At 41.5% G+C, this 13,208-nt stretch overlaps 1 non-coding gene across 1 annotated transcript; it reads left to right on the forward strand.

Moving 5' to 3' along the window:
• Positions 1 to 271: 271 nt before the first annotated feature.
• LOC120701699 lies at positions 272 to 378 on the forward strand. Its single transcript, XR_005686256.1, has one exon. It is a non-coding gene; the product is annotated as a small nucleolar RNA R71 (small nucleolar RNA).
• Positions 379 to 13,208: the final 12,830 nt, after the last annotated feature.

Below are 13,208 nucleotides of genomic sequence, written 5' to 3' on the forward strand. Positions count from 1 at the left end.
CAACTGTTGTTTGTTCCCTTTGTCTAGTTTCTTCAGTTGGAGGTCCATCATTGCGGCGAGCATGTCCGCCTCCTTGACGGTATGAATACCCTTGGTTCTGGGTTGGGAATGCTCCTCGTTCCAGCCCTGGTTGGAGACCATCTTCTCGATCAAGGCCGTAGCCTTGGCAATCATGAGGTCGAGGAAGGCTCCTCCAGCAGCAGCATCTAGGTTGGCTCTAGATGTTGGCGTTAACCCGTTGTAGAAGCTTTGGAGGACGAGCCAGTCGTCCATCCCATGATGAGGACAGGAGAGGATGCATTCTTGCAGTCTCTCCCAAGCTTCAGGGATGGTTTCCATCCCTGTCTACTGGAAACTCGTAATTTTCCCGCGAAGGGCGTTGGTCTTGCCCAACGGGAAGAATTTGGTGAGGAACGTCGTGGAACACTTGTGCCATGTGCTGACAACTTCTTTGTTCTTGTAAAACCATTGTTTTGCCTTTCCCAGCAAGGAAAAGGGAAACAAACGGAGCTTGATGATGTCAGCTTTGATGCCCCTGATGGTTATAGTTTCACACAGCTCCAGGAAATTATGGTGGTGGGCGTTGGCGTCCTCGTTTGGCTTGCCACAGAATGGGCTAGCCTACACCATGTTGATGAGACTCGACTTGAGTTCGAAGTTCATGTCCCCAACATCAATGTTGGGTCCAGTCGCCACATTGGCGGTGGAGGGGATGGAGAAGTCATGGAGAGTCTTTTCAGCCATTGCAATCGTTGGTGCTGAAGTGACTAGTTCGCTTGCCGAGAGGATGATCTGAGGAGGGACGACGCGAGGTCGGACCCTTCTCACGAGCTTTTCCGGATTTTCAACGAAGTTTGTCGGCAAAGAGAAACTGATCATACACTACCCTGTTTTCATCCAATATAGGAGAAAACAAAAAGAAACATTAGCCTGTATAAGCAGTAGCTACTTCTTATTCACATTGCAAAGTTTATGTATTAGTAAATCCTTTACACCAGTGCCATCCCCGGCAACGGTGACAGAAATGCTTGTTGACATTTCTTAACGCAATCACTAGGAATGGTTAAGTCCCTAGTAACGATGCCAAAAATGCCAAGGGGGTATGTCTTAATGATTACAGAAAGGATCTGCAAGCGCACGGATATACTGTTGTAGCATTTCACCCATAAGTATTCAAGGTACCGTTATTTATATTTTCCCAAGGGATAGCGTGGTGTGTAAAGGTGTTTACTGGCTACAAAAGCATGACAATATGAAATAAGTTGTAGACTACAGATCATACAGTGGTAAGTCAAGATAAATGGATAACGAGGGTAATGTGACACACACATATCAGCCATCTCTCAAGATAAAGAATAAAGAAATACACCTAAGGTTAGTGGGAGCATAGGCATACAACAAGAGTCCTAGCACAACTCTTCATACATAAGCAAGGGTTATGTTAGTCACATGCTTAGAGCTGCAGGTGCTGGGAAATTAGGGATATCGGGGAGAATGTCCCGCACTGGGGTACATCCAGTCCCGTTACATCTTTGCATGAACTCCTACACGGTACCCGAACATCGGGGACTACACTAACCATGAAGCAGCTTCATGGCGGACCAAATGGCTATCACCACCAGCGGTCTACCCCAGTCAATCTGTGGAGCACTGTCATATTCGAAGGATCCTGCATACCCGGGCACCACGCCCGTGTATGAGGTCACTACCGTAGCGCCCCCGGGTCTCCCACCCTTCGGATGGACAAGTAAAATGCTAAGGCAAGCCTGAAAGCACAATGAACCGACATCCTTACCTAGATCATCTGGTCTAAGCAAGCAACCAAGATAACTTATGAATAAACAGAGCATGGCAAGACAAGCTATCAAGATAGCTGAGAAACCATGAACTAACTCTGTATGAAAAGTGTAATGACAGTCAGAATACATAGCCATACTGGAGGCCGAGGAATGCTCAATGACCTCCAAGACGACTGGATTCGCTAAAGAGACGAAGTACTAGTCTAGCTCCACTACCCTAAGGAGTACAAGTCAAGATAGTGTTGGGGAGAGAGACTTCAAGTGTTGTGTGTGTTGAGAGGGCTCCTTCTCCTCCTTTTATACCCTCAAAGGTCGGTTCCCGGGGGTGTCAAGGATGGAAACATTTGAAACTGCCTTTAGGAGGATCAGATCGTCCTTCCCGCCAAAGTGCACCTGGACGCGTATTAGATAGCATGTTCTAGTTTATATTTTGTGCAATTTAGTTGGAGCCATATGTTAAGATTTTAAGTTTGCCTAATTCACCCCCTCCCCCTCTTTGGCTACAAGCACCCGATTCCTTTCAAAATGGAATACAGGCCAATGTTACCAATGGTGCAATGGCAAATGCTCTCCAGAGTTTGGATACTGTCGACAGCATTGAGATGATTAACACTGATAAGAGGACAACTACCTTGGAAGATGGAAAAATAATAGAGAAAGCTATGAATCTGGTGGCCAAGAAAAAATTCTCTGGATCCATGTAATTGCATCTCTTTCCCGTCTATTTCAGATTCTAATATTGTTACTAGAATTACCAACCTAGATGTTTCTATGGGTAGAGATAGTAGTGTTATGTCTTCTATTACTTATCTGAAAAACATAGAAATTGATAGACTCAAGGTGTCGGCTAAAAACATTGTTGCTAGTAACAGGTCTTCCTCTCCTAAGATTAACCTGGATGAGGAAGAAAAGGACCTTTTAGATGCGCAGCTCAACCAAATTTATGGTAATTTTAATGAGAGTCTGTACGAGGAGGGATTTGATCATATTTGCAGTGATCTGGTAGCTACACCCCGTGAGCAAAAATCTAACTCTAGAAAAAAGAATAAGACTAGCTCAACTCTCAAGAAACCAATAACACCATCAAAGCTGAGTTTCAAATGAAAGGGATCATCTGGAATAGCAGAGGTCTTGGAGACTTGGCTAAACATGGGTATTTGGAAGATTTGGTTAAAGCCGGGCAAATTGATTTTATTGCTCTCATGGAAACGAGTCGGGATCAATTCCCAGATGGGACCCTTAAAAAATTATGTGGTGGCAAAGAATATATTTGGCATTGCATGGCACCGCATGGTCGATCCGGTGGAATTCTTCTTGGAGTCAACTTTACCGTATTTGATATTGGATCTATCGATGAGGGTTACTTTTATGTTAAGTTCACTCTTCGAATAAACACAATGATTTTAATTGGGCTTTGTTTGCGGTTATGGTCCCGCACAAAGAGAATATAAGGAAAATTTTCTAATAGAGATGGCACATGTCTGTACTAAAGAATCGCTACTGTATATAATTGGTGGGGATTTTACTATCATGCATCAGCCTCAAGATAAAAGTAAAGAAAAATTTGAAATTAAGTGGCCAGACCTATTCAATATGGTCATTCAAACTCTTGATCTTAGAGAGATAGAAATGTCGGGTCGCCAGTATACCTGGGCGAGTAGTGGGGATGATCCAACTTTTGAGAAACTAGATAGAGTCTTAGTCAGTACAGAGTGGGAATAGAAATTCCCGCTCACAACAGTACATGCTAAAGATAGAAGTAACTCAAATTACACACCTTTACTATTAAATACATGTGCCTCTTCCCACAATAGACAACAACCACTTTTTAAATTTGAACGTGGATGGTTCATTCGAGAAGGTTTCTATGAGTTAATTGCTAATAAATGGTAATCTGAATCCAAAGGAACCACAACTATTAAAAATGGCAAAATAAAATAATAACCCTCAGACAATTCTTGAGGGGTTGGGCCAAAAATACAACTGGCCATAATAAAAAGGAGAAAAATAAATTAATCTTAATGATTGAGGATCTAGATAAAAGAGCCAAAAGCAGGATACTCTCTGATGAAGAATTAAATCTGTAACACTACCTCAATGAACTATTGGTTCATTTATTGAGGGAGGTGGAAATCAAATGGTACAAGAGAGCAAAGACGAAGGACCTTTTTGGAAGGTGATGACAACACCCAATATACTCATGTTACAGTGGCAAATGTTATGAATCAAATGCCATTGAATATCTCTTTTAGAAGAGCTTTAGTTGGAGATAAAATGACTGCCTTGAATAACCTTATAGCTAAAATTTCCGCTTACCAGCTTTCAAATGGGAGGGACATTTTTACCGGGGTCTTGCATAGACATGGTAATTTTACTATTCTATGTATCAGTATCTTATAAATCAGGATACACCATTCGTTAATAAATTTTTGTGGAAGCTGAAGATTCCTTTAAAAATAAAGATTTTCCTTTGATACCTTCAACGAGGTGTTATTATAACCAAGGATAACTTAGCTAAGAGAAACGGGTCTGGGAGTAAAAAAATGTTGCTTCTGTGATCTTAACGAAACAATACAACATCTCTTCTTTGATTGTCAATATGCCAAGACCATTTGGAGAGTTGTTCAAGTAGCTACTTGGTTAACCCCACTAAAATCAATAGAGCACATGCTTAGAAATTGGCTAACGGGCATAAGCACGAAAGAAAGAAGTTCGATTTTTGTTGGGGCTGCAGATCTTATGTGGGCGATATGGTGCACATGGAATGATTTGATTTTTGAGAAAAGAAAATTTACCTCATTCATGCAGGCTGTCTTCAAGGGAGCGTACTGCCTGTGATTTTGGTTCCTGCTACAGCTTGAGGATACAAGATAGACTGTCTGTTTGGCGAGCAAGGCATTGGAGGTTGTCGCCTTGGATATCTTTGCCAAAAATGGATGGAGAAGCAATAACAGACTTTGCTTTTAATTCCTGCAATTCGTTTGCATACTCTTTTCTCTATTTCTTCAGATTATGTGCCAAGAATTTTGTAAAAACATGGCTGTGTGCGGTTGCAGAAGCCGGAGACACTTCCTTTTCCTAAGAAATTTTTATCTGCTGGTGAATATATCTTAGTACTGCTTCAAATAAACTGGAAGTACTGTTCAACCTCCAATCGTTTGCCATTATTGTAACATAGCTAGGTCGTCTTCACTTGTATATTCTCTACACAATCCTTCAAAGATACTCTCGGGCTCACAACTTGTATCACTTGAACTTTCGGTGTTTGCTTTCTTCACTTAGTGGACCAATCCAAATATCTAACCTGCAGTATTTGCTAGTCACCAAACCCCGGTTAAGTGTTGAAAATGTCCTTGGTTTTGTCCAATTATTCAACCCTACGTTCATCCTATCTTTAATTTAGTGTCTCTTCATGTATTGCATCCACCTAATATAAAAAAAATTCTTGACAAACATGTTAGTCCCATCAGCTATATCCTCACTTAATTCTGGTCACAATATGTCCTAGGCAGCCACAATGTGAGCAAAAAGGTAGCCCTAAGCATTAAATGCAGCTACAGTTATTGACCACAAGCATTGTGGGAATAAACCACAAGTAGCATACAACAAGAATGCACCACAAGCTTAAGGTGCAGCCACAAGGCAATAAAATATAATACCATAAATAAACAATACATTCCCATGGAGTCCTTTCCGGTAGTGGTTGAGAAATGTGAATTGTTTTTCCTCTAAGCTAGGCCCACCTTATTTCCCCAGAAAGCTTTAACCATTGTAGAATTGGCCATAGTTACAGCTGACTGCAGGGGGTCCACAGTTGTTGCCTTCAGAGCAATATACATTGGTGCTGCCTATTAACTAGGGCCATATATGCTACAGAGCTTTATAGCCAAGTTCCCTTCATAACTCCTCGTGTGCTTTTCACAAATCTCCGATTGTTCGTGGTCTTATTGTAGTTTTGTCAAATTGCATGGTCTTTAGCATAACTAAGAAAGTCCCCAAGAACTATATATATCAAATGAGAGAGACAGAGAGAGAGAGGAGTGGATGAGATGGGAGAGGCCTAGGAGAGTATAAGGGTTCTGTACATGGTATGCGGGCACTACTACAGAACCCTTTGTTGTCCCGGTTTCCCAACCGGAATCGCCAGGCCGGGACAAAAGGGGGTCCTTTTGTCCCGGGTTTGGCAAACGGGACTAATAAGGATCTTTGGTCCTGGTTGGTACACTAACCGGGACCAAAGGGGCAGCCAATGCCCATGTGGCGGGCGCACCCTTTGGTCCCGGTTAGTGTTACCAGCCAAGACCAAAGCTTATTTTTTTCCCTCTCACTCTTTTCTCATTTCTTTTCTATATCTGTTATACTTTAGTTAAACCTTAGTTGCACATTTAGACATCATGTTCTAGTTTATGTTTTGTGCAATATAGTTGGAGCAATATGTTAAGGTTTTAAGTTTGCCTAATTTCCCCCTCCTCTCTTAGGCTATGAGCACCCGATTTCTTTCAATTGATATCAGAGGCAGAACTCATATCTTTCGCAAAAAGCCAATTCCATTGGCAATTTGTGTATACCGGCTCATAGGATCAGTTAGGCTTCACTGCTTAGTGAGTTAGCTCATTGTGTAAGGATCTTGGTGATGCCTAGAGGGGGGGCATAGGCGAACCGGCAAAACTTGAAAAATTCTTCACACAAGTTAACCCTGTCGGAACTTCCGACCCTGTGAAGGAAGTTCCGACAACACAAATGAATTTAAACATGATTCAAAAATTGAGATGAAATCGAAAAATCTGTTTGAATCAAAAGTTCATCAAGGTGTTGCAGACAACTCTGCAAGTGATCTCGTGAACTAAAACAACTCAAGAGAGTAGATCGGGACAAAATAATCTTTAGGTCAACAAGAACAATATGAAAGCAATAAGAACAAATTGATACAAGATATATCCCGAAGTTCACTCCCACGAAGGAAGCTACGTCTCCGTTGAGGAGCTCACAAAGAGCAGGGTTGCCCTATAACCCTTTTTCCTCACCCAATCAACCACTTAGAAGGATTGAGTTACTCACTATCAAAGTCCACAAAGGACGGGGTAATACAAACTTCCCGGGGCGCAGACACACGAGAGGGCGCTCCACGGGCGACGCCTAACCGTCTAGGAGCAAGCTCCAAGAGTAACAAATGTGAATCGACAGCTGGAGATGCTTCTAGTGCTCTTGAGATGAACTGGGCTGCGCTGACAAGTCAAAGGCTCAAGCTCACACTCAAATCTTGCTAACAACCAAGCCCTAGCTTGAATCAAGTCATGGATTAGCTCTTGGAGGTATTGGGGAGAAGGTTTGAAAGCTTGAGTGAGTGTTCTTCATGGGAGAGTCAGCAGCAACTGAAGAGAGGGGTGAGGGGGTACATATACCCGAGCCCCCAAAGTAACCGTTACTATGCAGGTTGTGTGTTTATCGGAACTTCCGACACTATGTCGGAACTTCCGACACAGTTAAAACTCATGGCCGAGAGGGGTTTGTTGGGAACAACACATGACTTCCGATAGGGTGGGTCAAAACTTCCGACCCTAGGTCGGAACTTCCGACCTTATGAGAATCAGCTGGCCGAGGACCCTTTGTCGGGGAAAGCACAGAACTTCCGTGGGGTCGGAACATTCGACCCTGGTTCGGTGTGGTGGAATCGCCCAAAATAACTGACTCTAAGTGCGCTAATCATCGTTGCAAAGCAACTCTGATCCCACTCGCACAAACCTCGACAGTTCCTTGAGTAAACTCTTGATAAAAGCCACGTTTAACCTGGATCGAACAAGCAACAACTCACACAAAGGCGAGCCCAGAGAGTACAATAACACACATCTCATATATCACAGAGTCTTGCAGCAGAATTTTAAATTTATTACAACCAGTTCTGAAATTAAGACAAGTACTACAGAAGTCTTATCTACTACAGTTCATCAGATTCATTATTGCAGCGGAAGGTTAAAAACACAATAGCTAACGATAAATATGATGTCCCGATGAAGCCCGGACGAGACATCAATCTGCAAAAGTAGAGTCAGTGTTAGCCGGGAAAAAAACCCATTCCACAGACCAACTCGGAGGTAAAGTACAAGGCCAAGCTAAACCAGCAATCATATCCTCAAAAGCATCACCTGAAAACAATGCCACAAGCAAGGCTGAGTATACTAATACTCAGCAAGGCTTACCAGTCAACAGATATACTTAGTCCACTTAACTAAACATGCAAGGCTGTGAAGCTCTGGGGTTTCTTTTGCTGAAAAGCAATAATGAGTAGGTCCTTATATTCAATTTTCAGTTTCAAGATTCTATGTTGATTTAACCAGTCTAGATGAGCAACTGCCTCTAAACAAACATGGTAGTAAAACATTAATCATACATCAATATTCATCATCATCAAGTTACACTTGTTACTCTATGCGGCAAAAGTGTTAGGCAGTCCCAAACACGTGGGGACACAGTCACACACACAACTTTTCCCCCTTCTTCTCGTGTCGTGGGACAGGCCCACCGCCCTCAACTACAGAGTACGAAGACTCTGTACCCGCGCATTAGCTAGATAGAACCGAAGTAAACACGGTGGGGAGGTATGTCCCACGCCACGGTCCAATCAGGTACTTAAGCTTACTGATTACCATATTTCTCGGCATGTGGTTAGTACGTTCAAAAGCTTAACAAATGTACCACACACTGTGGCCTTAGCAACTTTTCACTATACCGACGGGGTCTCAACCATGAATAACATCCATGACCCCGCCCGTAATCCTTATGATTGCAGTATGTGGTACACCAGTCAAAACCAATAATCTCGCGAATGACAGGAAATCACTCGGCTTTTACCGATCCTAGTTAGCAGAGCATCTAGTCGAGTTTAACAGGTAGTAACCAGTACATGGGTACCTAGGATCATGCAACTGTGGTTTCAGTCAACTTCGGGAACTTAAATGCACAGATACATAATATACAACATAAATTGCATATATTTGAAAATAACGGGTATTTAAATGCACTAGAGCTTGCCTTCTTGGGCACTGATAGCTTTGGGCTCTTCCAAACTTTGGTCCGGGTCTTGAATTGCTTCAGTTAGATTCACTTGTGCATCCTGGGAGTCGTCCTCATGCGTTGGCACCAGTTCATACATTCCGTCAATCAGATGGATAGTTTCTATATGAATGCAAAGATATTCTTTTGTTACAATGTGGCACCATTTCAAAACTTTCCTTCACTATATAGTTGTAATCCAATAAATGTAATCTTTTAGTGAACTTGTTTAACTCATTTTACTGGGCAATCATTTATAGAGTAGTCGTTACATTAACTTAACTTCATAAAGTGAGCTGGGTGGATGGATTTTAATCTAAGTCAAATCTCATGAGCATACTTGAATAAATTCAAAACATAAGTTAGGATGAGTTTCTGGTGCTGAAAATTTTACACAGTAAACTTAAATATGAACGTGCAGTAAAAATTTCAGGTAAAAACAGTAAGGAACCTAGACATGAAAAAATAACTTAAACAGAGTACTTTAAAAACAAGATTGAATTCTCCAGAGAAATATACAAAAGTTCTGATGCTCAAAATATTTTAGAGGGATCTACACATGCTGTTCATCATACTGTAAATTTATCAAAATTTTCGTATGCAAGTATCAGGGACAATAAATTATACAATCTTAAGCTCTAGTTATCAAGATTAATTTCTACAGAGACTTCCATGGTGTTTCTGAGTCTCAAAATTTTACCAGAGCCTTTTATAACCATGAACATGCATCAGTAGAAATATCAGCATTGTTAGCTGAAAGAAACTTGATTATTGCATTTACTTAACTTAGCACATACATAAATATTTGAGCTACATTCTGTTAAGTAATAAATCTCAAACTTTTTGTGTAGCATCTACATACAAGTAACATGGTTTTGTGCATGTTTCATAAGTAAATACACAGTATGACTACCATAGGAAAATATACATGCTAGATATAGTAACAACATGAGCTAATAATATCTCTGTTTATACTAATTATTTAGATCCCAAAATTTGCAGGCAGGTTCATCTACTCAAGAGTAAGTGCTGGTATAAATTTCAGATTTTTACAGGTACTAGATCTATTTAACGTGATATAGTGCCATTTCTTATTTACTAAATCACATATATAGCTAGACAGTTCTAAAAATAGCCAAACTTGCACATTCAGGTTCTTTTAGTACTCCTAAAACATATAAAACATTTCATGCAAAGTACTGCAGTAAAACATCCAGAAACAAAATGTGAAGTTCTCTACTAGATCTAACAAGAATCAAAGTTTCATATAGTTATTGTGATCTTCTGGTTCTCAAAATTTTACACAGAGTTCATTTTTCATGTATGTAGCTATTGCCCAAAAATTAGCATCAGTGCTTGCCTAGAACTTATGTAACATTTATGGGCTATTTAAACTAACTTTAATCGCAAATTAAAATAGAAGCAGAATCTGAACATATGAATGTAACAAAAGTTGTAGGTTTTGATCCAAGGATTCCAGAACAATTTAGTTTGCATTTTTTGCATTTTTCTACGAATTGTCATCATATATACAAGTTCACTATTTTGGATCTAGGACTTAGTTTTAGGTTCTACATTTAGGTCCCTAAAACTTTTGTTTTGGTCCCTGAAACATTTCATTCTCTTGTGAATAGGTCCCTGGCCGCACTTGGGGATGGGGAACAGGGAGGGCGGATGGATTTCTGGCGATCTGGGTCACCGGCGGCGAGGGCTAGGTGGGGGAGGAGCTAGAGGAGGTCGGGCCGCACCTTTTGGGGGCCATGGGCGCGGGAAGGCGGTCCGAGGCGGCGTATCCATGGAGCAGGGACTCTGACGGCGGGTTTGGGCGGTGGCAGCAGCTCTCCAGCGAGGGAGGGGCGGCACGGCCGGGCTAGGAAGTTTCTGGGGAGTGAGGGGAATATGTTCAGGGGCTCGGTTTCAGGAGATGGAGACCGGGGAAGGGGGCTCGGCGGTGTGCTATGGGGCAGCGGTCATGGAGGGCTGGCGATGGCTCTGCGTGCGTGCTCAAGGGGGAAGCCGGTCTTTTATAGGCGCTCCAGGGAGGGGAGGTCGAGCTGGGGAGACATGTGCTGGGGGAGGCGCGGTCGGGAGGCGTGGGCGCGTGGCCGGCTAGGTGGCCGGCAGCCATGGCTGCCGTGGGGCAGAAAAACAGAGGGAGTAAGGAGAGAGAAGAGGGAGATGAGGGCAGAACCGGAAATAGAGAAAAGATAAGGGCCTAATTGCAAAAACAATTTTTCTCCTATTTCCTGAGGTCAAACCAAGAACCTTTGAATACCAAACTTGTTCAACTTTTCATGAGCTACAACTTTTATTTTAGGAACTTTTTCATTTGAGCAATGGTTTGTGAACTATTTCAAATTTTCAAACATTTCATAAAAGGACTTGATATTTTAGGCAAATTTTAGTTGACTTTGTACTAATTTTCTATTAGACATGTGCTACTAATGTCACTAGGATTCAGCTTATAAAATTTTAGAATCATGTGTGCCTTGTTTTGAGAGTTGAAATAATTTTTCCTTCTCGTTACCATATATTATATTCCCATATTTTGGCTTAACTTTATTTTTAAGGTTTAGGTGCCCTTTTTATTTGAATTGTTCTCACATTAAGCCATAGGATTTTGCTAACAAGACTTATTTAGCATTTTGAACACCTATGGTGTCACAACCTACCTCCCTTAAAAAGAATCTTGTGCCGAGGTTGGATAGATAAACAAGGGTTGAAATGGTGGTACTTGGAGTAGAATCAAGAAATCCAGGAAAATTTCGATTGAGGTAACTTTCAGTCTCCCAGGTGGATTCTTCTTGAGTGTGATGATTCTACTGAATTTTATACATTTTAACCACCTTTCGATGAGTGCCTCTTTCTTTTTGATCTAGAACTTTGAGAGGATGTTCAACATAAGAGAGGTCCGGTTCCACAAAGATGTCTTGCTGTTCAATTATCTCAGTAGGAACTCTGACACACTTCTTGAGTTGAGATATATGAAATACATCGTGGATTGTGGCAAGTTGCGAAGGAAGTCGCAGTTGATATGCCACGGGTCCACATTCTTCGATTATCTCATAAGGTCCAACATAATGAGGAGCTAATTTCCCTTTGATTCCAAAGCGTTGGATACCCTTGGTTGGCGAAACCCGTAAATACACATGGTCACCAACATTGAATTTCAAGGGCTTCCTCCTTTTATCAAAATAGCTCTTCTGCCTCGACTGAGCCGTCCTTAGATTTTCTTGTATAACTTTTACTTTTTCCTCAGCTTCGACCACTAAATCAGGTCTGAATATTTTGCGCTCTCCAGTCTGCGACCAGCTCAAAGGAGAACGACACCTTCGACCATATAAGACCTCAAATGGTGCCATTTTCAGACTGTCTTGATAGCTATTGTTATAGGAGAATTCCGCCAAGGGTAAGCATTTGTCCCAATTCTTGTCATAATGAATGACACATGCTCTAAGCATATCTTCAAGAATTTGGTTCACTCTCTTAGTTTGACCATCCGTTTAAGGATGATAAGCGGAGCTTCGAATTAATTTGGTTCCGAGAGCTTCTTGGAGTTGTTCCCCCAAAAAGGTGCTATGAATTGAGCACCACGATCAGAAATAATCGTCTTGGGTACACCATGCAGGAAAACGATACGATCAAGATAAATCTCTGCATATTTCTTGGCCCTGTAGGTGGTATGCACTGGAATGAAGTGGGCAGTTTTTGTGAGTCGATCGACAATGACCAAATATAATCATGATTTTGTGAAGTATTGGGTAAGCCCATGATGAAATCCATACTGATATCCTCCCATTTTCAAGATGGAATAAGCAGAGGTTGAAGAGTTCCAGCAACTTGCAAAATGACTAGCTTTTACCCTCTGACAGGTGTCACATTCTGTGACATATTTAGCAATTTCCTTTTTCATTCGGGTCCATCAGAATTCTTGCCAAATATCATGGAACATTTTGGTGCTACCCGGATGGATTGAGAATTTAGAGAGACGTGCTTCGTCGAGAATTTGTTTCCGGAGTTCCTGATTTTTAGGAATGACCAAGCGACTTTCAAACCATAAAAATCCTTTATGATCCAGATGAAAACACTTATACTTCTTTTCTCCTTCTAATAGTTTCTGTTTGATAATCTCAACACCTTTATCATGTAACTGTGCCATGATGACTTGGTCATAGAGTGTGGGTTCAACAATGATATGATTCAGAATTCCCTGTGGAATTATATCCAGATTTAGCTTCTGTATTTCAGCGCATAAGGACTCGTTGTATGATTCAATAGAGAGACAGTTACAATGAACCTTCTGGCTGAGTGCGTCTGCTACTACATGGGCTTTGCCTGGATGATAATGAGTCCGACATC

Source organism: Panicum virgatum, chromosome 3K (genome assembly GCF_016808335.1).
Source record: "Panicum virgatum strain AP13 chromosome 3K, P.virgatum_v5, whole genome shotgun sequence".
Taxonomy (NCBI): Eukaryota; Viridiplantae; Streptophyta; class Magnoliopsida; order Poales; family Poaceae; genus Panicum; species Panicum virgatum.